At 41.3% G+C, this 23,083-nt stretch overlaps 1 pseudogene; it reads right to left on the bottom strand.

Annotated features, from left to right (window-relative positions):
* Positions 1-821: 821 nt before the first annotated feature.
* LOC140847377 (uncharacterized) lies at positions 822-11,174 on the bottom strand (annotated as a pseudogene).
* Between the last annotated feature and the right edge of the window lie 11,909 nt (positions 11,175-23,083).

Raw genomic sequence — 23,083 nt, 5'->3', positions numbered from 1 at the left:
TTCAGAAGTATGTTATTTACAAATATTTGGAGGTTTTCTTTTTAATTTTCTGTGATTTAACCCTAAGTCAACTGCATTCTCATCAGAGAGCATAATTTGATAATTATGACTTCAATTCTTTCACATGACTTTTAGGTTGGTATGATGATCCAGGTGGTTGTGCGTGTTTGTGAGTGTTCAACGCACATTTAAAATAATATGAACCCCCAGTTGCTTTGCACAGGATGAGATGGTGAGAGCAAGGCTGAAGCCAAATGCCTTCCTATGACCTAGGGAGTCGTACAGCACTTTCACAACACCTGTCAGTCCTGTCCCATGAAGGAGGCCGCCGTACCAGAGTGTGGATAACAGGAGGGGGATTTGTTGGCCACCTTGGCGGCTGGTGGTCAGCCTAGGAATGAGGGTTATTACTGAAGGGGAGGAAGAGGAAACAGACCTCTCTCTACTCCTCCTCTAGAATCCATTTGGATCATCAAAGAGTGGGCGGGGCTGGCTTCACATGTAACTGACAGCTCTGCCTGCCTGTGTGGAGGGAGATTCCGAGGCTTCCAGGCTCAGTGGGGAGGACAGATGCATCCCTGACCTCTCACCTCCTTCTCAGGGTAGATGAGAATTCTGAGCCGTCAGTCTGTGCAGAGGGGGCAGTGGTGTCTGTGTAGTCTCTGAATGTGGCTCCCCAGCCCCTATGGGGTCTGTCTTCCCTTGCCCGGCACTAAGGACCTGGAAGGCATAGGCATTGAAAGCAGTGCAGTTGGAGACTGACAATGAGGAAGGGGCTTGCATTCTCAGCCACCCTCTGTGCCACGTTCTCAGTTCATAGATTAGGAAACAGGCACACAGAGAGTGAATGTGTAGCCGTAGGCCACATAGCTGGTGAGGGCAGAGCTCAATATAGTCTGATCAGAGCGTAAACCCAATGTAGTCTGATACGGAGTCCATGTGCTATGCACCATGAGATGCTGATGCTGAGCGGGCTGCAAGGAGAGAGAGAGGAAGACCAGGTGACCCAGCTGAGCCAGGCACATGTGCATGCACACACCCCTTTCTGGCTTTCATCTGTGAGGCTACAGTGGTCCGAGGAAACTAGGAGTGGAGCCAGGAGAAGGCAAGGGAGGAGGGCGGCAGTGGAGGGAAGGGGTCTATAGGAGGAAACACCACATTTTCCAGGATACCAGGGGATTCCCTTTCCTTATGAGTCTGTCTCAAATCCTAGACTTCTCTCCCTGGGCCCACTAATCAATTCTCCAAAGACCTACCCCAACTGACTGCAGACGTATGCCATTCCAGGGCCTCAGTGCCTGGGAGACCTGGGCTGAGAGTTTGTGTTCTCTGTGGTCCTCTCAGATCCTGCTTTCAGTGATAAGGGGTGAACGAAGCATGGGGTCTGGACTTCAGATTTGTTTGGAGACAAAATTTATTGGAACAGGAAGCCAAAAAGCCATGTAGGGGGTTGGTGTTAACATCCCCAAAGCACTTGAGGAAATTCTCCCCCACTTGTATACTTCATTTCTTGTACTGAAAATGAGATTTCTGCAACCACTTATTTTTGCACTTGTAATTGGAGTGTAAGGGGTCAGGAGGCTTCCTTTGAAGATTGCTCACAGCATGCATATGGAGTATGGATGGCTACATTTGTTCTCCTGTGGTTGTTGGGATGTTATTTATTGACAATGGCTCACTCACCATAACTGAAACACAGGGCTTCTACCCCATGTGTGTCCTCTGGTGTCGGGTGAGGTGTACCTTCTGCGTGAAGCCCCGCCCACACTCCCTGCAAACATAGGGCTTCTCCCCAGTGTGTAACCTCTCGTGTCGGATGAGGTGTGCTGTCTGCGTGAAGCCCCGTCCACACTGCCTGCAAACATAGGGCTTCTCCCTGCTGTGTGTCCTCTGGTGCGGGATGAGAGCCGACTTCCATGTAAAGCCCCGCCCACACTCCCTGCAAACATAGGGCTTCTACCCCATGTGTGTCCTCTGGTGTCGGGTGAGGTGTACCTTCTGCGTGAAGCCCCGCCCACACTCCCTGCAAACATAGGGCTTCTCCCCCATGTGTGTCCTCTGGTGCGGGATGAGATTTGACCTATCAGTGCAGCCTTGACCCCACCCTCTGTTCCTGACTCTTCCAGTTGACATACCTTCCACCACAAATGATTTGTCTGTGTCTTCTGGATTCACTTTCTGGCCTTTGCTGGCCTCCATCATTCTTTTATGTGTCCTGGAGCCCCCCATTTGTCCTTTGGGTGGGTTGGAAAAGGTCCCTGAAATCCTCTTCTGCCTTAAACTTTTAAGCAAAGTTTTGGACCTTTCTTTGACCTCTTGACCTTCAGCTTTGTCACTCCAGCTGTGTTGGCCTGAACAGGGATCCTCTGGTTGGAGATGTTTTCCCGGAGGTGTTTGTGGGGGGACCTGAGAGGGGTGATTGCGCTCCACATGCTGGCTGAGGGATTTCTGACTGGAGAAGGCCAGAGAGCAGGAGGCACAGGGGTGGATCTGTGGCTTTGGCTCTGCTGAACGAAGAAGTTTCTGGTCAGGTAGATGTTGACAAAGCTGTCTGGGTGGGACGCTTTGTCTTCTGGTGGGCCTGCCCCACTAATCATTTTTATTGTGCTAACAGCACAAGCTGTGTGTGGCGTCTGTTAGGAATGGCATAAAACTAAATGTGACTTATTCCCAGAGGAATTACCGTTTCAACAAAAGGGTATTGACCAGCAGCCTATGTGTCAGAACATGTACCAGGGAGTCGCTCCAGCTGGGAGGGGGAGGGAGATTGAGAAAGTGTGAGCTGTGCATCACTTCAGAAAAATGCAGAAAAAGTTTTGAACCAGCCAATAAATTTAAGACAAATAGAAAGAAAGCTTAATATTGATATAACTTGCTTAGGCTACATCAGGGAAAGATTAGCCAATGAGGAACCAGGGGAGGGACTCATGTGCTAAAGAATAAGTTGCTTTTTGTAAGGGCCCTGAGTGGGCCTGCTCCCCAGACACCTGATCTTGCAAGGCCGCCATTAAAGCCTCACTCCACTGTTCTTTTTGTGTCTGTGTCGGCTTACTGAGTTCCGACCAGTGAGAGTATTTGTCACACATCTCCACTCCATTAACTACTGGTGCAGAGAGAATACCATTCAACACTGACTAGGGATGCTCAATTGAATTTCAGTTATTCTCATTATCAGGTTAAACTTCCCAAAGTTTGTACTTCGAAAATGGTTCATTCACACATTTATTCATTCAGAGAATATTTATTGAGGGCATGTAACATGGTAGGCATTAAACAAAGGTCTGGGCATACAATACCAAGAAAGTATGGTCTGTTATCACAGATGGATTTATTGGACAACTTGTACAGGCCAATTCTTTTATTTTTAAATTAATGTTTTCAAACAATACATGAGCTATGCATCCTTATCTTCAGTTTACAAATGAACATTCAGAAACTCAGAGAATTTATAAGGTTTGCCCAAGGCCCTAGTGCTAACTTCAGGCCTCAGGTTAGTCCAGCTTAAACCCGGGCCTATCCAAAGACCAAACCACATGCTTTCACCATATTCATCAGCCTTCCTAAAGGACTGAGAGCGACTAAAGGTTTTCCTCTTACCCATTTTTTGTCTAGAGTGATGTCCAGAGGTACTTGCTTTTCCAGGAGGGGAAACTGGCTTCTGGGCCTGCTCTGAAGAGGAAATGTAGAAATGTACAGAGGGTATCAAGTACATCCGGGAAATGAAGTGACCAAACATGAGATTGGGAAGAGAACCGAGAAAGCTAGACGATAAAGGAAAGATGGCAAAGGTTGCAGACTGCCAGATCCTGGAAAGAGTGTCTGGAATTGGATTAGCTGGTTCCTGTCAATTCTGTCTGAATAAGGTTGTAACGCCAGCTGGTTTTCCTCAGTTTCCTGACCCATAAACTGGCAAATATGTGAATTCTTAATGTTATAATGAACATGCAATGTCATACTGTTCTGTGACCAAATTATTTTGTGAGCTAATGCAGCATGAATGTGAGGTTAGTCTTGCTGTCAACTTACCTCCTCCCTGGCCTCCATATTTGAAGTCTATCTTATAGATACGATCTTCAGCTTTCCTTGACCCTCTTACATCTAGTTTAATTTGTTTGATCTAGTTTAACACGAATTACTCAGAAAATATACAGGTCCTTGAGCTGGTCCTGGGACTTCTGAGAAGAGTCAGGTATGAACAAGGTTCTCAAAGAGCTCCCATTTCAGAGGCAGGCTACACAGATGATTAGAAATAAATGTGATGGCCTGAGTAAGGCTCGGAGGAAAGACTCACTTCCTCCTACAAGGATGAGCATTTGAAAGCAGTGCCAGATGGATGTGTTTGGCTGAATAGTGTGTAGCCTATCTGAAGTCCTATTTTCTTATTTGTTGTTCCTCAACCATCAAACCTGGATTTCCTCTGGGCTGGGAGATGCCTCTTTGGATTAGAGTTGGGGGCTGTGAGGGTGGGTATCCTATCTCCTTCATATGGGACTATTCAGTGTCAGTACTGACCATTTGTAAGCTTCCCTTAGTCAGAGGGTCTTAGCACATCTCCCACTGTAGCATAGCAGACAGGAGCTTAAGCTGTTATCACCAGTAAGATGAGTGAAGTTACGAATAAAGACAGTGTGAGTTTTAGACAACTAGGAAAGTTTTAATGGGCTTGTAAGTGGTTTAGAGAAGGAGCTTTGGATCAGATTGCACTACCACTGAAACTGTGATCCAAGGCCTGTAATCAAACATTTCTTTACCTTAGTTTCCTCATCTATAAATGGTGATGGTTATAGTACCTACCTCATAGGGTTCCTGCCAGGTTCAAGTCAGGTTACTCATGTAAAATGCTTAAAATAAAGTCTGAAGTATTGTGAAAATAGAAACACGTATTAGCTGCTTTGTTGTTGTTCTTACTCGCTATCAAAGTGATAGCAGACACTGTGCAGAAGGGACCAGGAGAGGCAGGCAGCAGCTTCCAGCGCACTCAGCACCTTCTCCCCCTCTTACCTGTGTTTCGGTCCGTGAGAAAGATTTTCTTGTCAACAGGATTTAGGAAATACTCACCTTCCGGTGTTGACTCCGTTCCACTCTGAAGGCCACCCAAGAAGGTTGGCCTAAAGGTGAAGAAAAATCAATGTTTCAGTTGGTGAGTAATTCCAAACTCTGGACATTCGCAGTAGGGCCACGGCTGCCTGAACTAGAGTGATGACTACGAGGAGCATTGAAGGGCGCTCGGAAAATGGTTTCTGAAGCATCATCGGGGCTTTCTACTGGGGTCATCAACTAATTTTTTAAAAATGTTTAAAAACTAGAGAAAATGTCATTTATATTTCTTCCTATGTTCATAAGTTATCTATTGCATTCATCGTTAAATAATAAATTGGCCTTTTTTGACAAAAATACCCAACAAACTGGGAGTAGAAGGAAATTGCCTCACTATCATAAAAGTCAAATGTGAAAAGTCCACCTCCCACCTCATATTCAACAGTGAAAAAATGAGAGCATTTCTTGTAAGATTAAGAACAAGCCAAGGATGTCCACTCTTGCCACTTCCATTCAAAATAGTAAGGCCAGACCGAGCCAGGGAATCACACAAGAAAAGGAAATAAAAGGAATCTGACTTGGCAAGAAAGAAGTAAAATTATGCCTGGCTGCAGATCTCATATGGAGAAAATTGTAAAGATTCTTCCCCAAATCCTCTTAGAACTAATAAATTCAGCGAAGTTTCAGGATACAAAATTAACACCCAACAATGACTTGCACTTCTGTGCACTAACAAGGAACAATCTAAAAAGGCAGCTCAGAAGACAATCCATTTTGAACAGCAACAAAATGAATGAAATAATTAAGAGTAAACTTAACCAAGGAAGTGAAACACTTGCACACTGAAAATCAGAGAACATTGCGGAAAGAAATTAAAGAAGACACAGTAAATGGAAAGGACACAGTCTCTTCAACAAACGGTGGGGCTGAGAGTATCTACACGCAAATGAATAAAAGTGGGCCCTTTTTTTGACATCATATACATAAATCAGCTCCAAGTGGATTACAGACCCAAATGGAACACCTTAAAGTATAAAACTCTTAGGAAAAAAACAAGGGCAAACTTTTTGACATTGGAATGGGCAATGATTTCTGGGATATGGCATGAGAGGCACAAGAAACAAAATAAAATATACATGAGTTCACTAAAGATTTCTGTGAAACAAAGGACACAACACAGTGAAAAGAAAACATGTAGAATGGGAGGAAGTATTTGTAAAACATACATCTGATAAGGGTTTAATATCCAGAATATATAAGGAACTCCTACAATTCAGCAGTAAAAAATAAAGTGACTTAATTAAAAATTGGGTGCTATGGAATGAATTGTGTCCCTGCAAAACTCCTATGTTGAAACCCTAACCCCCAATGTGATGGTATTTGGAGATGGAGCATTTCGGACGTAAGTAGGGGTGGATGAGGTCATGAGATGGGGCCCTCATGATACGATTGGTCTCATCAAGAAGAAGAGAAAGATCTGGTCTTTCTCCCTAAGAGTACACACGAAGAAGGGTACCAACACAGAGCAAGATGGAGGGTGCCTAAAAGCAAGGAAGAGAATTTCACCATGAGAGCACCTTGATCTTGGACTTCCAGTCTTCAAAAGTGTGAGAAAAACGCATTTCTGAGGATTGTCACTCAGTCTGTGGTATTTCGTTATGGCAGCCCAAGCTGACTAATACAATGGAAAAAGGACTTGAATAGATATTTATCCAAAGAAGATACGTGTAAATGGCCCACAAACATATGAAAAGATGCTCAATATCAATAATCACCATGAAAATGCAAACAAAAACCACAGCAACATGTCATCTCATACCTGTTAGGATGGCCAGTATGAAAATAACATACAATAACATGTGTTGACAAGGATGTTGGGAAACTGAAATGCTTACACACTGTTTGTTGAAATGTAAAGTGTTGCAGCCACTATGTAAAACAGTATGGAGTTTCCTCAAATAATTAGAAATACAACCTCCCTATGATTTGGCAGTCCAACTTCTGGGTATATATGAATAGAATTTGAAAACAGGATCTTGAATAAATATTTCCACACTCATGGCCACTGCAGCATTATTCACAGTATCCAAGGTATGAAAGCACCCTAAATGATGGATAAATGGATGAAGAAAATGTGCTATACACACAGACACACACAGGAATATTATTCTGCCTTTAAAAAAGGAGGAAATCCTCTCATATGCTACATCATGGATGGACCTTGAGGACATTATGCTAAACGAGATAAACCAATCAGAAATGACAAATACTTACATGAGATATCTAAAGTAATCAAATTCATGGAAACACAAAATGGAATGGTGGTTGCCTGGGGTTTGGGGGAGGATCCCCTGGGGAGTTGTTCACTGGTTATAGAGTTTCAGTCATAGAAGACGAAAAGTCCAAGCAATCTGTTGTACAGCAATGTGCATGTAGTGAATAACACCGTGTTGCCAAAAGTAAATTCGAAATGGATCAAAGACCTGAATGTAAGTCATGAAACCATAAAACTCTTAGAAAAAAACATAGGCAAAAATCTCTTGGACATAAACATGAGTGACCTCTTCTTGAACATATCTCCCCGGGCAAGGGAAACAAATGCAAAAATGAACAAGTGGGACTATATCAAGCTGAAAAGCTTCTCTACAGCAAAGGATACCATGAATAGAACAAAAAGGTACCCTACAGTATGGGAGAATATATTCATAAATGTCAGATCCGATAAAGGGTTGACATCCAAAATATATAAAGAGCTCACACACCTCCACAAACAAAAAGCAAATAATCCAATTAAAAAATGGGCAGAGGAGCTGAACAGACAGTTCCCCAAAGAAGAAATTCAGATGGCCAACAGACACATGAAAAGATGCTCCACATCACTAGTCATCAGAGAAATGCAAATTAAAACCACAATGAGCTATCACCTTACACCAGTAAGGATTGCCACCATTCAAAAGACAAACAACAACAAATGTTGGCAAGGTTGTGGAGGATGGGGAACCCCCCTACACTGCTGGTGGGAATGTAAATTAGTTCAACCATTGTGGAAAGCAGTATGGAGGTTCCTCAAAAAGATCAAAATAGAAATACCATTTGACCCAGTAATTCCACTTCTAGGAATTTACCCTAAGAATGCAGGAGCTCACTTTGAAAAAGACAGGTGCACCCCTATGTTTATCCAGCACTATTTAAAGTAGCCAAAAATGGAAGCAACCTAAGTGTCCATCAGTAGATGTATGGATAAAGTAGAGGTGTTACATATACACAATGGAATATTATTCAGCCATAAGAAGAAAACAAATCCTACCATTTGCAACAACATGGATGGAGCTAGAGGGTATTATGCTCAGTGAGATAAGCCAGGTGGAGAAAGACAAGTATCAAATGATTTCACTCATATGTAGAGCATAAGAACAAAGAAAAACCAAAGGAAGAAAACAGCAGCAGACTCATAGAACCCAAGAATGGACTAACAGTTACCAAAGGGAAAGGGACTGGGGAGGATGGGTGGGAAGGGAGGGATAAGGGCAGGGAAAATGAAAGAGGGCATTACAATTAGCATGTATAATGTAGGGGGGGCATAGGGGAGGGCTGCACAACACAGAGAAGACAAGTAGTGATTCTATAGCATCTTACTACACTGATGGACAGGGACTAATGGGGTATGTGGGGGTGACTTGGTGAAGGGGGAGCCTAGTAAACATAATGTTCTTCATGTAATGGTAGATAAGTGATAACAAAAAAAGATTTGAACAGTCATCTCATCAGAGAAGATTCACAGATGGCAAATAAGCATATGAAAAGATAAATAACAATGATGCCATCAACTACCTATTACAATGGCTAACAACAGTACTAACTACAGCAAAATACTAACAACAGTAAATGTGGAACAGCAGGGAGTCTCCTTCACTGCTGGTGGCACAGCCACATAGGAATACACTTTGGCAGATTCTACAAAATTAAATATACTCTTACCATATAATCCAGCGATCACCATACTTAGTATTATCCCAAATAACTTGGAAACTTATATCCACATAAAAAACTGCACATGAATATTATGAATATTTATAGCAGCTTTATTCATAATTGCCAAATATTGGAACCAGTATTGTTCAAAGGTGACTGGATGAACAAACAGTTGTATATCCATGCAATGGAATATTGTTCAGTGTGGGAAAAGAGAGCTATTAAATCACACAGAGAGAGAGAGAGAGAGAGAGAGAGAGAGAGAGAGAGAGCAAACTTAAATGCATATTGCTAAGTAAAAGTAACCAGTGTAAAAGACTACATACTGTGTGATTCCAACTATATGACATTATGACATTTTGGAAAAGGCAAAACTGTAGAGATGGTAAGAAGATCAGTGGCTGCCAGAGGTTGGGGGGAAGGAGGATAAACAGGTGGAGCACAGAGGATTTTTAGGGCAGTGAAACTCTTTTGGGTAAAACTGTAAAAGGTGAACACATAGAATTGCACATTTGTTAAAACCCATAGAACTGTACAAGCAAAGACTGAACCCCACTATGAACCGTGGACTCCAGTCAATAATCGTCCATCAGTATCAGTTCATGAATTGTAACAGACGCACCGCAGCGATTCAAGATGTTAATAACTGGGGAACCTGTGGGCAGAGGGAAAGAGGAAAGTCTCTGCACTTTCTGTTTAATTTTTCTGTAAGCTTAAAAATCCTCTAAAAAATAAAGCCTATTATTTAAAAAAAATAATAATACCGTGTTGCCTACTAAAAAACTGCTCAGAGGAAAAACTTATTATTTTTTCTTGTTTTCTTTTACACCACAATAAAAGTAAATAAAGAAGTTGACTGGGGTGGGGGTTGTAATTGCATCCAGACAGCGATGCACAGATGTACGATGAACCGTGGGCATACGGTTTCCCCCAAAGACTCTCCTTCCATGTCAGAACCTTTGTGGAGTTCAGATCTCTTACACTACTTTTAAGATCCTAAGGACTCAGAAATGTGTACATGGAGAATAATGGACCTAATCCAAGCTGCTTCCCCCAGTTTAGGCAGACTGACTCTTCTCTTAAACTCTCCTGTCTGAGGGGCAGCAGAAGTGAGCCTCTCATTTCTGTGTTATAGTGATTGCACCTCACTTACTTAGCTGACGCTGTCTCTGGTCAGGGACTGGGAGGAAGATCAGCGACCCTAACTAGCTCTCAAACACTTTCTTGGAATCCAGGCAAAGAATCACATTCACTTTTGGGTAAGAACACTATGTGGTATGATTAGATATACATACATAAATCATGTAACTTCACATAATATATTAATCATTCCCTCTTCTAAGACATTTAATCCAATGACTGAACTATCATGAGATTAGTGTTAGAAAGCTCCCTTTTGGATTTATAGTCTAATTAGGATTTCCTTAACTGCCTTTTCATTAGTGCAAATAGCAATGATATATTTTAATGTATGGAGAGTTAACACTGGAAAACCTATATACCCAAAAACATTCAGTCTTATTGCAACATTCTGCCACAAAAGGCTTCAGGTCTTTATTTCTCCTTCAAAAATCAAGCACAAAAATGAAAACAAACAGAAAACTAATCAATATACAGTGACGCCACCTGCCAGCCCTTCCTTCTTCTCCTGTGGTGATAACTATTCTGAATTTGGTATTTCTTATCATGTTCCAATTGTTATAGATCTGTTGCTTATTAATATATCTTTAAATAACATATATAATTACTTTACCCAGTTAAAAATTTTATATGAATAGCCTCTTACTGTATAATATGCTGTTTTGTATCTTGCTTGCTTTGTGAACGTCTGTGATTTTGAGGAAATAGTGTTTCTGTTGTTACCTCCTGAGACGCAGCTGGTTCCTGAACCCAGGTCAGCTTCAGGACACCCTTAAATCCTCCTGGCTCCTCACCTTGCTGCCTGGGCGTCCATTCTTCATCAGAATCCTCAGTGTCATCCACCTGGGGCTTGGTGGCCTGCCTGTGACGACGGGTGAGAGCTGGTCGAGGAGATCTGAAATAAGGGTGAAGACTCGGTCTCCTGACTGGGTCCTCAATTACTGGGCAAACACCAAGCGAGCATTTTCCCATCCCTCCGCTGACGTAGAGCAGTTGCTGATGCTAGGGTCCCGTTTTCTCCCCATGTCTCAGACACCCTGCCTGCACTCACAGAGAGGGTCGCCTACTGGTGCAGGCTCCTTGTCACCGGGCCCCTCTTCCCCTCCTTCTTACAGACCCCATCTGGAGCCTGGCTTCACCTCCCACACCTCTCACCGTGGCCTTCCAGCTCGTTGCCTTTGAGTGGCCCTCGGTATGTTGAGAAGACTATGTAGTTATGTAAATTCTCATAAGACAGTGTATAGACGCAACATAAGTTACATATGGTTCAAAGATTTAAACACAACTAATGCAATAATAGGTATGTTAGAAAAATCACCGGGAGAGTTTTAAATCTGAAAGCATGCTTAAAGAATGTAGGTCTAAGAAGGCCTCATAAATAACGCATAAGTAAAACCAAATAAAAACAGAAAACCTGGAAAAAGGAGCCCCCATGCCAATTCCTGAGCTGACCTTGCTGCTGGCATAGAACACACCCTTTGGATGTTTCAATTCCCCACAATCCCATGGTTGAGGCAAGTGCCTCCTCCGTAACAGCCTCTTGGTCTGCCGAGAGAGGTTAAAATCCTCACTGAATGTGCCCCTGGCTCAACAATCGTACAGCGGCCTGTGGTCCTGACATCCTTGGCCTGCTGGTTGTAAAAAACCTGTTCTTTTTTCATACCTTTTGAGAATTAAGTGCATGAGAGTGAGTGTGTCTCTAAGCAGGCAGTTTCTCACTGCGTGGTCTTGTAGAGCCACTGGCTACCTTGGCTCAGCCACTGGGGCCTCCAGTGGATTCTACGGTATGGAATAATCTTTGGGACTCTCACTGCCCCCTGATCAAGAATCTCCTTACCATCCTAGCTTTTGGTCTCTGCTCTTTCTGAAGGAGAAGAGACTGGAAATGAGCCAACTTCTTCTTTGGGGATGAGTGAGGAATGTGGTCAGGGGTCAGGTGTGACTCCTGGGCTCCCACCTCCCAGGGACATAAATGATGCCTGTATGCCTTTGGAGGGCACAGGGGCTGTTCTGGGCCCATCTTGAGATGCCGAGACCTGACACCTGAGGCAGGAGCCTTGCATTTACCACCAGCAGCAACACTGCCTTTTTGGTAAGTGGAGAGCTTCATGCCTCTGTGGGAGGACACCAGGAGCACTGCCTGGGTGACTGTCGCCCTGACCTTCCGTTTGACCCCTCCTCCCTTGGGTTTCAGGTTCATCACAGCTGCACTGGGCCATGAGTGATATGGAATCTGCTGCTTTTCCCACCTGGCATCTGTTCTCATGCCATGTCCGTCACCTCAGCTTTCCTGGAACTACGTCTCACCTGCTTCAGTGCAAGCAGTTCCAGAGGCAGACCCTATGTTCCAACCACCTCCAAGATGGGCCATGATCCCAGTGTAGCCAGCCACACATCCTATCCTCTGGGTGCTGTGATGGGTTCAGCGATGAGAATGTGAACAAGCCAGGCTAAAGGCATTTAAACCTGTGGCTTTTCATGGATCTCCAGAGAAGGAGAAACCATTCCTGCTAGAATGGACAGTGAGTGGGTGTCGGCCTGTAGCTGCTCAAGGTCCCAGATGCAGCAAGAGAGTTTGTGCCTGTGAATGGGGCCACCCCAAAGGCACACAGTACACTGGAGGATTGGAAGAGAGTCCGGGTCACACTGTGAGAGGGCGAACAGCTGGACCTCCCAGGCCCTAACCTGATCTTAAACTTGCCTCATACTTTTCCATTAAAAAATAATTTATTCTACTTCACTAGGTGTGTTCACTGTCTTGCAAAAACAAATTCCTAGTTGACATATCAATGTCAGTAATTCCTGAGAATCCCTCCACCTGGAGTCCTCGCTGGGCGGGGCAAGCCTGGGAGAGATGAAGACATTGCGTGGGGCCGGATCTCAAGGAGGCTGCCACACAGCTCTGTCCTTGTTCCTTCCCAGTCCGGGGAGAGGAAGCCCTGGAACAGTGACAGGACAATCAAGGTCAGAGCAGAAAGAAATAAAATTGAGAAGAATAAGACAATAGAAAGAATCAATGAAAGCAGGATCTGGTTTTTTGAGAAAATAAACAGAAAAGATAAACCCTAAGCCAGACTTACCAAGGAATAAAGAGAGTCTATACACATGAACAGAATCAGAAATGAGAAGGGAAAAATCACTATGGACACCACAGACACCCAAAGAATTATTAGAGAATACTGTGAAAAATTATATGTTAACAGACTGGATAACCTACAAGAAATGGACAATTTTCTAGAAAAATACGACTTTCCAAGACTGACCCAGGAAGAAATGTAAACTCTGAGCAGACCAATTACCAGAAATGAAATTGAATTGGTAATAAAAAAACTACCTAAGAACAAAACTACAGGTCCAGATGGCTTCACCACTAAATTTTATGAAACATTTCATGAAAACCTAACCCCCTTCCTACTTAAAGTTTTCCAAAAAGTAGAAAAGGAGGGAATACTTCCAGTCTCATTCTATGATGCCAGCATCAGTCTAGTACCCAAACCAGGTAAAGACACCACACACACACAAAAATTACAGACCAATATCCCTAAGGAAAATAGATGTAAAAATACTCAAGAACTTATTAGCAAACCAAATTCAAAAATACATCACAATGAATATCCATTATAACCAAGTGGGATTTATTCCAGGGATGCAAGGATGGTGCCATATTAAAAAATCCATCAACATCATGCACATCAACCAAAAGAAGGACAAAAATCAAAGGATCATCCCCATAGATGCTGAAAAAGCATTTGACAAAATTCAACATACATTCATGGTAAAAACTCTACAAAATGGGTATAGAGGACAAGTTCCTCAACATAATAAAGGGCACATATGACAAACCCACAGCCAACATCATACTGGACAGTGAGAAGCTGAAGCTTTTCTTTTAAGATTGGGAACAATGCAAGGATGCCCACTCTCCCCACTTTCATTCAGCATAGCACTTGATGCCCTAGCAATGGCAGTTGGACAACACGAAGAAATAAATGGCATCTGGATTGATAAGGAAGAAGTTAAACTGTTACTGTTTGCAGATGGCATGCTTTGTAAATAAAAAACCCTAAAGAATCCACTCCAACCTACTAGAACTAATATCAGAATTCATCAAAGTTGCAGGATACAAAATTAATACACAGAAATCTATTGATTTCCTATACACTAACAATGAACTAGCAGAGTGAGAAATCAGGAAAACAATTCCATTCACAGTTGCATCAAAAAGAATAAAATACTTAAGAATAAACCTAACCAAGGAAGTGAAAGACCTATACTCTCAAATCTACAAGACACTCATGAGAAAAATTAAAGAAGATACCAATAAATGAAAACTCACCATGGATAGGAAGAATTAATATAGTCAAAATGGCCATCCTGCCTAAAGCAATCTGCAGATTCAATGCAATCCCTATCAAAATACCAAAAGCATTCTTCAACGAACTAGAGAAAATCGTCCTAAAATTCATATGGAACCACAAAAGGCCTCAAATAGCCAAAGCAATTCTGAGAAGGAACAATAAAGCTGGGGCATAATGCTCCCCAACTTCAAGCTCTACTACAAAGCCACAGTAATCAAGACGATTTGGTACTGGCACAAGAACAGACCCATAGACCAAGGGAACAGACTAGAGAGCCCAGATATAAACCCAAGCATATATGGTCAATTAATATATGATAAGGGAGCCATGGACATACAATGAAGCAACAAGAGTCTCTTCAACAACTGGTGTCTGCAAAACTGGACAGTTACATGCAAGAGAATGAAACTGGATTACTGTCTACCTCCATATGCAAAAGTAAACTCAAAATGCACCAGAGGCCTGAATGTAAGTCATGAAATCATAAACCTCTTAGAAGAAAACAGGCAAAAATTTCTTGAATATAAATATGAGCAGTTTTTTCTTGAACATATATCCCTGGGTAAGGGAAGCAACTCAAAAATGAACAAATAGGACTACATCAAACTAAAAAGCTTCTGTACAGGAAAGGGCATGATCTGTAGACCTAAAAGGCATCCTACAGTATGGGAGAATATATTCATAAATGACATATCCAACAAGAGGTTAACATCCAAAATATATAAAGAACTCACATGCCTTGACACCCAAAGAGCAAATCACCCAATTAAAAAATAGGTGGACGATATGAGCAGACACTTCACCAAAGAAGAAATTCAGATGGCCAACAGGAACATGAAAAGATGCCCACATTGCTAATTATCAGAGAAATGCAAATTAGAACCACAATGCGACAGCACCTTACACTAGTCAAAATGGTCACTATCCAAAAGACAAGGAATAACAAGTGTTGGTCTTGGTGATTACACTAAGACAAACTGGAACCCCTAGAGTTTACTGTTCACATTTTAACTTTATCAAGTTTGAATTAATAGCAACTTAGTTCCAACAGTAAACAAAACTCTGCTCCTTCACAGCTCCAGCCTACTCCCTTACACTGTTCTTGTCACAAGTTACATTTTTATGCATTGTATGCCTATGTACATAGATTTATAACTATTGTTTTAAGCATTTATCTTTAAAGTAATACAGGAAGAGGTGTTACAAATCAGATAGCAATAATACTGTGTTTCATATTTCCATATATAGGTAGGTTTATATTGTTTATTTTTCATATGGCTTTGAGCTACTCTCTAGTGTCCTTTTCTTTCAGCTTGAAAGACTCCCTTGAGCATTTCTTTTAGGACAAATCTACAAGTCTTGAGCCTCCCTAGCTTTTGTTTATCTGGGAATATCTTAATTTCTCCTTCATTTTAGAAGAATAGTTTTGCTGTAAATAGAATTCTTGGTTGACAAGTCTTTACTTTCAGCAATTTAAATATGTTGTGTAAATGCATTCTGGCCTCCAAGGTTTCTGAGGAGAAATAGACTGTTAATCTTATTGAGGATTCTTTGTACATGAGCCACTTATCTCTTGATGCTTTCAAGATTCTTGATTTTTGGCTTTCAGCAACTTCAGTACAATGTGTATCTGTGGAGCTCTCTGAGTTTATCCTGCCAGCAGTTTGTTGAACTTCTGGGATGTGTAGATTTATACCTTTCATAAAATTTGAGACATTTTTGGCCATTATTTCATTAAATATTTCTTATATCCCCTTCTCTCTTTTCTCTCCTTCCGGGAGTTTCATTATGCATATGCTGGTGTAGTTGATGGCATCCCACAGGTCTTTTGGGCTGACACTTTCTTCATTCTTCTGTCTTTCTGGTGTTCAGACTGGATGATCTCACTGATCTATCTTCAAGTTCATTGGTTCTTTCATCTGCCTAGTCAAATCTTTTGTTGTAATGGTAATGCATTTTTCATTGCAGTTGTGACACTTTTTCAATTCCAGATTTCCATTTGGCTCCTTTTTTTAAAAAATATCTTTTTAAATTCATTTCATTATCATTAATCTACAATGACATGAAGGACATTATGGTTACTAGACTCCCCCCATCACCAAGTCCCCCCCACAAACCCCATTACAGTCACTGTCCATCAGCGTAGTAAGATGCTGTAGACTCACTACTTGTCTTCTCTGTGTTGCGCAGCCCTCCCTGTGCCCCCCCACATCATACATGCTAATTGTAATGCCCCCTTTCTTTTTCCCTGCTCTTATCCCTCCCTTCCAACCCATCCTACCCAGTCCCTTTCCCTTTGGTAACCATTAGTCCATTGTTGGGTTCTGTGATTCTTCTCCTGTTTTTTTCCTTCTGTTTTTCTTTGTTCTGATACTCCACAGATGAGAGAAATCATTTGGTACTTGTCTTTCTCCACCTGGCTTATTTCACTGAGCATAATGCCCTCTAGCTCCAGCCATGTTGTTGCAAATGGTAGGATTTGTTTTCTTCTTATGGCTGAGTAATATTCCCTTGTGTATATGTACCACATCTTCTTTATCCATTCATCTACTGATGGACATTTAGGTTGCTTCCATTTCTTGGCTATTGTAAATAGTGCTGCGATAAACATAGGGGTGCATCTGTCTTTCTCAAACTTGATTGCTGCGTTCTTAGGGTAAATTCCTAGGAGTGGAATTCCTGGGTCAAATGGTAGGTCTGTTTTGAGCATTTTGATGAACCTCCATACTGCCTTCCACAATGGTTGAAATGCACAATCACAATTCTTTGAAAATAAGGTCTACATAGCTCCCTTTGGCCTTAGTGAACCTGGAGTAGGAATGCAGGGTAGGGAGTGACTTAAAAAGCTGCCGCATTCTCTTAATACAATGCAGCAGCTCTTTTTATTCATTAAACTTTCCTCTGGTTGTTTTAAGTTTTTGACTAGTTTACAGAGTCTTACAAAGTTGATTCTGAAGTTTTGGCCAATTTATCTGTTGCTTTTGTGGTGCAAGGGGCATGAAGTGTCCTATTCTGCCATTTTCTGTGATACCACTTCATTTTTGACACATTTCTTAAGGTCTCCCTGTTCACTTTTTATGTTCTAGTGGCTGGTAATTTTCACTTTCTATTTTTATTTTACTGGTGGATACTTAAAAATTCTTTTCACCAATTTTATTAAAAGAAACAGCTGTGTTTATAAAGCAAACACCTGTATAAACATGACTCAGCTCAAAAAATAGATTACCAACACCCTAAAAGTCCAATTCATCATGTTTTCTTTTATGTTTTGTAGCGGTAGTGTCCTACTTAAAAATATTGTCTTGTTCCAAAGTCAAACTTTTCCTTAAGTTTTCTTCTAGAACATTTATATGCTCAGCTTTTACATTTAGGTCTATGATTGATTTGAGGTTAATGTTTTTATATGGTGAGGTAACAGTTAGGTTCTTTTTTTTCTTTTTGCATATGGATATTTAGTTGCTCCAGTACTGTTTGTTGAAGTGATTATTGTTTCCACCCTTAATTGCTTTTTTAGTTTGTCTGTCTATCCATTGGCCATGCAGTATATGTATGAGTCTATTTCTACCCACTTCATTGTTTCCTTCTTCATTTGCACCAATACTATACTGTCTTGATTACTGTAGTTTTATAGAAAGGCTTTAAAATGCCTACAATTCTTATTTTCCTTTTCAATATTGGTAATTTTACATTCCTTGCATTTCCATATGAATTTCAGAATAAACTTGTTAGCTTCTATGTTGTCATTAGTTTTTTATTTAAACAAGTATCTTTTTTTCCCTCTTCACTTTAAACTTTATCTGGCAGAGTAGCAGTGCGCGAACTGTTTAATAACTAAGGCGCAGCTCACGCAGCATGTGACCTTCACAGACATCATCATCAGCAAATAAGAGACTGAAAAAGACAGCATTGAGCTACAAGTCTCATATATATATATTAATAAAAAGGATTAGCTGTTAGCTGCTAGTTAGGCCCAACCACAATAGCTGAGGGTTTTAAGGAACATCACCTGCCGTCTTCTTAAGTTTTTATATTTGCAAATGCCTAACTTTAAGGTAACAAAGCAGCTGGTCATATCCACACATGCTGTTCTGCCACCACACAAAAGCTTTCACAAAGTAAGCTCATCTCTTTTTTTTTTAGAAGCATCTAATGTACATTCAAATACAAAGAATCCCGTGAATGGTTGTGTTATCTGATGCTCAAAGGCAATCTGATAAATTAGTGTCAGATAGAATAGAATTAGGTGCCAATGAAAAGAAAAATCACTGCTCAGAGTCAAAAGTCACAAACGGAGTTTTGTATTTTGCGGAACTCCTTTTAATATTGGGTGTGGATTTATGAGTTTAGAGTTTTAATCAAATTTGTAAATTTTGGCCATTATTTCTTCAAATAACCCAGTCACTTCACAGTCTCCAGTTACACATATGTGAAGACCCTTGATGCTGTCCAATGGCTCACTGATACTCTATTCATTTTAAAGTATTCTTTCTGTGTTTACTTTTGTATCGTTTTGGCAGTTTTTTCTGCAATATCTAAACCGTTGTTAATTCAATCCAGGGATTTTTCATCTCAGATATGACATTTTTCTCTAGAAGTTCTATTTGGGTCTTTTTTCTATCTCCAATTCTTTCCTCATCATGTTCCTGTTTTCCTCTACCTTCTTGTATGTATGACATGTATTTATAGCTGCTGTTTTATCATCTCTGTCTACTAATTCTGTGTTATTAATGGTTCTTTTTCTGTGGATTGATTTTTTCTCCTCATTATGGATCATATTTTCCTATTTCTTTGCATGCCTGGTAATTTTTCGTTGGATGCCAAACATTGTGTTGTAAATTGCTGCGTGTTGGATTGTTTCTGCGTTCCTGTAAATGTGTTTGTACTTTACTCTGGGACAAAGTTAAGTTACTTAGACAATGTTTTACCTGCTCAACCCTTACTTTTCAGTTTGTTGGGCAAGTCCAGTACAGTCTTCATTCCAGAGCTAACTGAGGACAACTATTGGTAGATTGATTACAATCTACTATTGTTTTTATGCCATTGTAAATGGTATTTAAAAATTTTATTTTCTAATTGTTCATGGCTGATATATAGAAAAACAGGAATCATGCTCAATTTATTCTGATAATTTATAGATTCTTTTGGATTTTCTATATACACACACTGTTTGAAAATGATTATTTTATTTCTTTTCCAATTGTACTCCTTTTTTCCTTCTTTTTATTGGCTAGGAACTCTAGCACAATGGGAGTAACAATTGAGTTGAAATAGTTGTCTGAACTATGTTGTCACTAGCTTTTTATTTAAAAAATCATCTTTTTTTAGATAAGTGGCTCACTCCTGGTCTTAGAGGAAAAAGTACTAAGATTGTATTAAGTATGATATTTACTGTAGATATGTTTCTAGCTATTCTTCAGATTAAGAAGGTTCCATTCCTGGTTTTTAAGGTTTCATTTTATTAATGGGACACTTTTTCTCCAACTACTAAGTGTTGTGTGATTTTTCCTCCTTTATTTTGCTAATGTGATGAATTAGATTAATTTAAAAAACTTCAAGCACCCTGGCATTTCTGAAATAGACCCAACTTTATCATGATCTTTTAAAAAATATATATCTTTATTCAGTTTGCTAATCTTTTACTTAGGATTTTTACATCACATTTATGAGTAAAAATCATCTGTAATTCTTTTTCTTCTTATTTTTATCAGGTTTTGATGTGGAGATTATGTCGGCCTAATCACATGGGTTGATGCATTCTTTCTTTGCAGGAAGAGGTTGTGTAGTCCTTCCTCTTTAAATATTTGATGACTTCACCAAAAACATCTTGACCTGAAGCTTTATCTTAGGATTTCTGGGAGAGTATCGTGGCTACGTCTTCCAAATCACTAATTTAATCTTTAGCAATCCTTTTTTTCCCTCAATTTTCTTTTCTTTTGAGTTTTAAGTTTTAACAACAAAGATCAGATTGATACATTTTAATAGCAGAGAGTTCTTCTTTAATTGTTTTAATGTCCTGTTGACTTTCTCTGAAGTTATTAAAGGAATCCGTTTTAAATCTTTAAAAAAAAATTCTTTCTCTTGGGAGGAAGTTGTTCAATTTGTGCATCTTGCGTCTTTCTTTCATTACCATGGTTTTCTTCAACTGTCTGGTGATTCCTGGTTGCCTGTTCATATTCACCAAAGAGGGTCTTGGTTCACCATTAGATGATACGGGTTTCTTTAGCAGTCACGGATGGACAGTACATCATCTCAATAAATTTCTTCACTGAATGGAGGATTGAGTAATGTTCCCTAAGTATAAGTGGGTGCATGTGGTTCAAGTCTTCCCTCCAGAGTGCTTTGGTGTGGAACTGCCAGGCAAGCCAGGGATTGTTTCTGCCAAAATAAGGGACTTTTAAACCTTTAAAGAACATTCAGTTTAACTCCGTCACACATATGTGGGGTGAACTGAGTTAAATAAACTGCTCAGGGTCACACGGCTAGCTAGAGACAGCACCAAGAGTAAATCTGAGACCTTTTGTACCTTACAGTATAACATTTCACCATAAAATGATGATGACTATAAATTCTAATTTTTCAGGTTACCAGAATGGTTTAAAGTCCAAATTCAGTTCTTGGTCTTTCAGATCTTCTAATCATGTGACCCCAACCTATGTTTTATCTTCTTGTCTGAAATGTTTATTTATCCAGCAAACTGGATTATGTGTTACTCGCAAACGTGCCTCTCTGTATACTTTTCCCTTACTTTGTGAATATCTTTCCTCTTTCTTTGTTGACCTTTCCCAATCATCAGCAACGCTTCCCATGCTCATGTTCCTATACCTTTTCATGTGCTCATCATGGCCCATATTTCAGGGTGCTTGTCAACACTTGTGACTGGCAACATAAATTAGAGAGTTTTATTTTATGATCATCCCTTTGGGTTGACAACAGGCCTCTTTTACCAGTAATCTTGTGCCAGGAGGTGTGAAGGAGTCAGTCATATTCCCGTATCATTATGTGATGGAAGGAGGGACACATTGTCATTTTTAGAACTAAAGTCAATATTTTCTCATAACAGACAGGAAACTGGGAGAGAGAAGTTACTGGAACAGCCTGGCTACTAGAGAGCAGAAATGGACCTGGGAAGTTCTCCCTGGAGATATGAAGAATTCTCTGGTGAAACCAGTCTAAATGTGAGCAGATATTAGCTGGGTACGTCTCAGAGAAGACCTGAGCAGAACATCAAAGAGAATACACACACTTATTTGAGCCCAATAATAATGACCAGTTCGTTCCTGAAGGGAGATTTGTGATCAGTTCTGTCCAGCAATGCAAGTATGCCCATGATGACATGGGAGCTGCATGTGCCCACAGGGAGAGAAATGCTGTGGAGAGGTCTCATTTTCAGAACTTGTAAGTTACATTGGGTGCTACTCACTGGGAACTTGGAAGAACGGGGCATGTGCACATAATTTTGAGAGACCAAGGAGCATCGGAGGGGCTTTGACAGACGGGGGGAAATTTAGTCTTTATTCTGTTGGTGTTACTTTCTTTTAAATCAGATCTCTTCCTACTCCACCTGGCTATCCAGGGATGAATTTTTAGAATTCTAGGCAGAGGTTCATCCAAAGGGTGGTCCGTCTCCGAGTATGTACGTCATGCCTTTCATCCTCAATGAGTTGTTCTTATTGTATAATTTTCCCTTCTAGGATACAAGCACACAGGGACCCACACAGATGCATCCATCAGGGAGCACGTTGCATTGGTCTCAGTGTTCCTTTCCTGGCCTCTCTTTTCTACTTTTAAATCCCCGGTTGGGCAGCTTCTCTTCCTTCAAATCACCAATTTTGATTCATCTCATCCCCATGGAACTCTACCCTTGCTTACCATGGGTCAAAGGGAAATCAGGGCCACCGATACCAGTGTCGTTTCCAGGGACTCAGTACTCGCCCTCCCAGGCCAGGGAGAAGATTGCCCACCACTGACTTCTGGGCATCACTTCAAGGGGCGGGACCCTTATGCCTCTGCAAATGCTTGCAGATGATGGCTATGCCACACCTAGGGTGGTGGGCGCTTTTTTCAATGGCACTGGGGGACGAGTCCAGGGCACCCCCCTTACCTCCCCCGAGGAGACCTCACCGGGTTTTCCCAAGACCCAAAAGTGACTAACCAGAGCAGCGCTGCATTTCAGCGTTGCCTCTCATCCCTAAGCTCGCCATAGGCCAGGCTGGCTCTGCCCCCACCCAGCCTCAGTGCACTGGATCCCACCAGAGGATCTGCAGGGCCCCGAAGCCACAGACGGCCCAGCTTGGGGCATGGGGACTGCACACCCTCCCCTGCAGCCGCACCTGCTCACCCCTTCCTTTACTAAAGGTTCTGTGGTCCTGGGGCACACCTCCCACCTTCCTTACAGGGCAGCAGCTCCTAGACTACCGCTATTAGGTGGGTGCGTGGAGTGGGGGTGTCCTGATTACCCAGTGACCCACCGCTAACACAGGGCCTTCCAGTGAGCAGAGGCTCGGGGACTTTGGGAGAGTAAATGAGCCAGGGAGCACGAATGCCATATATTACTATTTAATTTCTTTTACATACTT

Source organism: Manis javanica, chromosome X (genome assembly GCF_040802235.1).
Source record: "Manis javanica isolate MJ-LG chromosome X, MJ_LKY, whole genome shotgun sequence".
In the NCBI taxonomy this organism is placed as follows: Eukaryota; Metazoa; Chordata; class Mammalia; order Pholidota; family Manidae; genus Manis; species Manis javanica.
The sequence above is the reverse complement of the archived record's forward strand: the minus strand, read 5'-3'. Positions and strand labels throughout refer to the sequence as shown.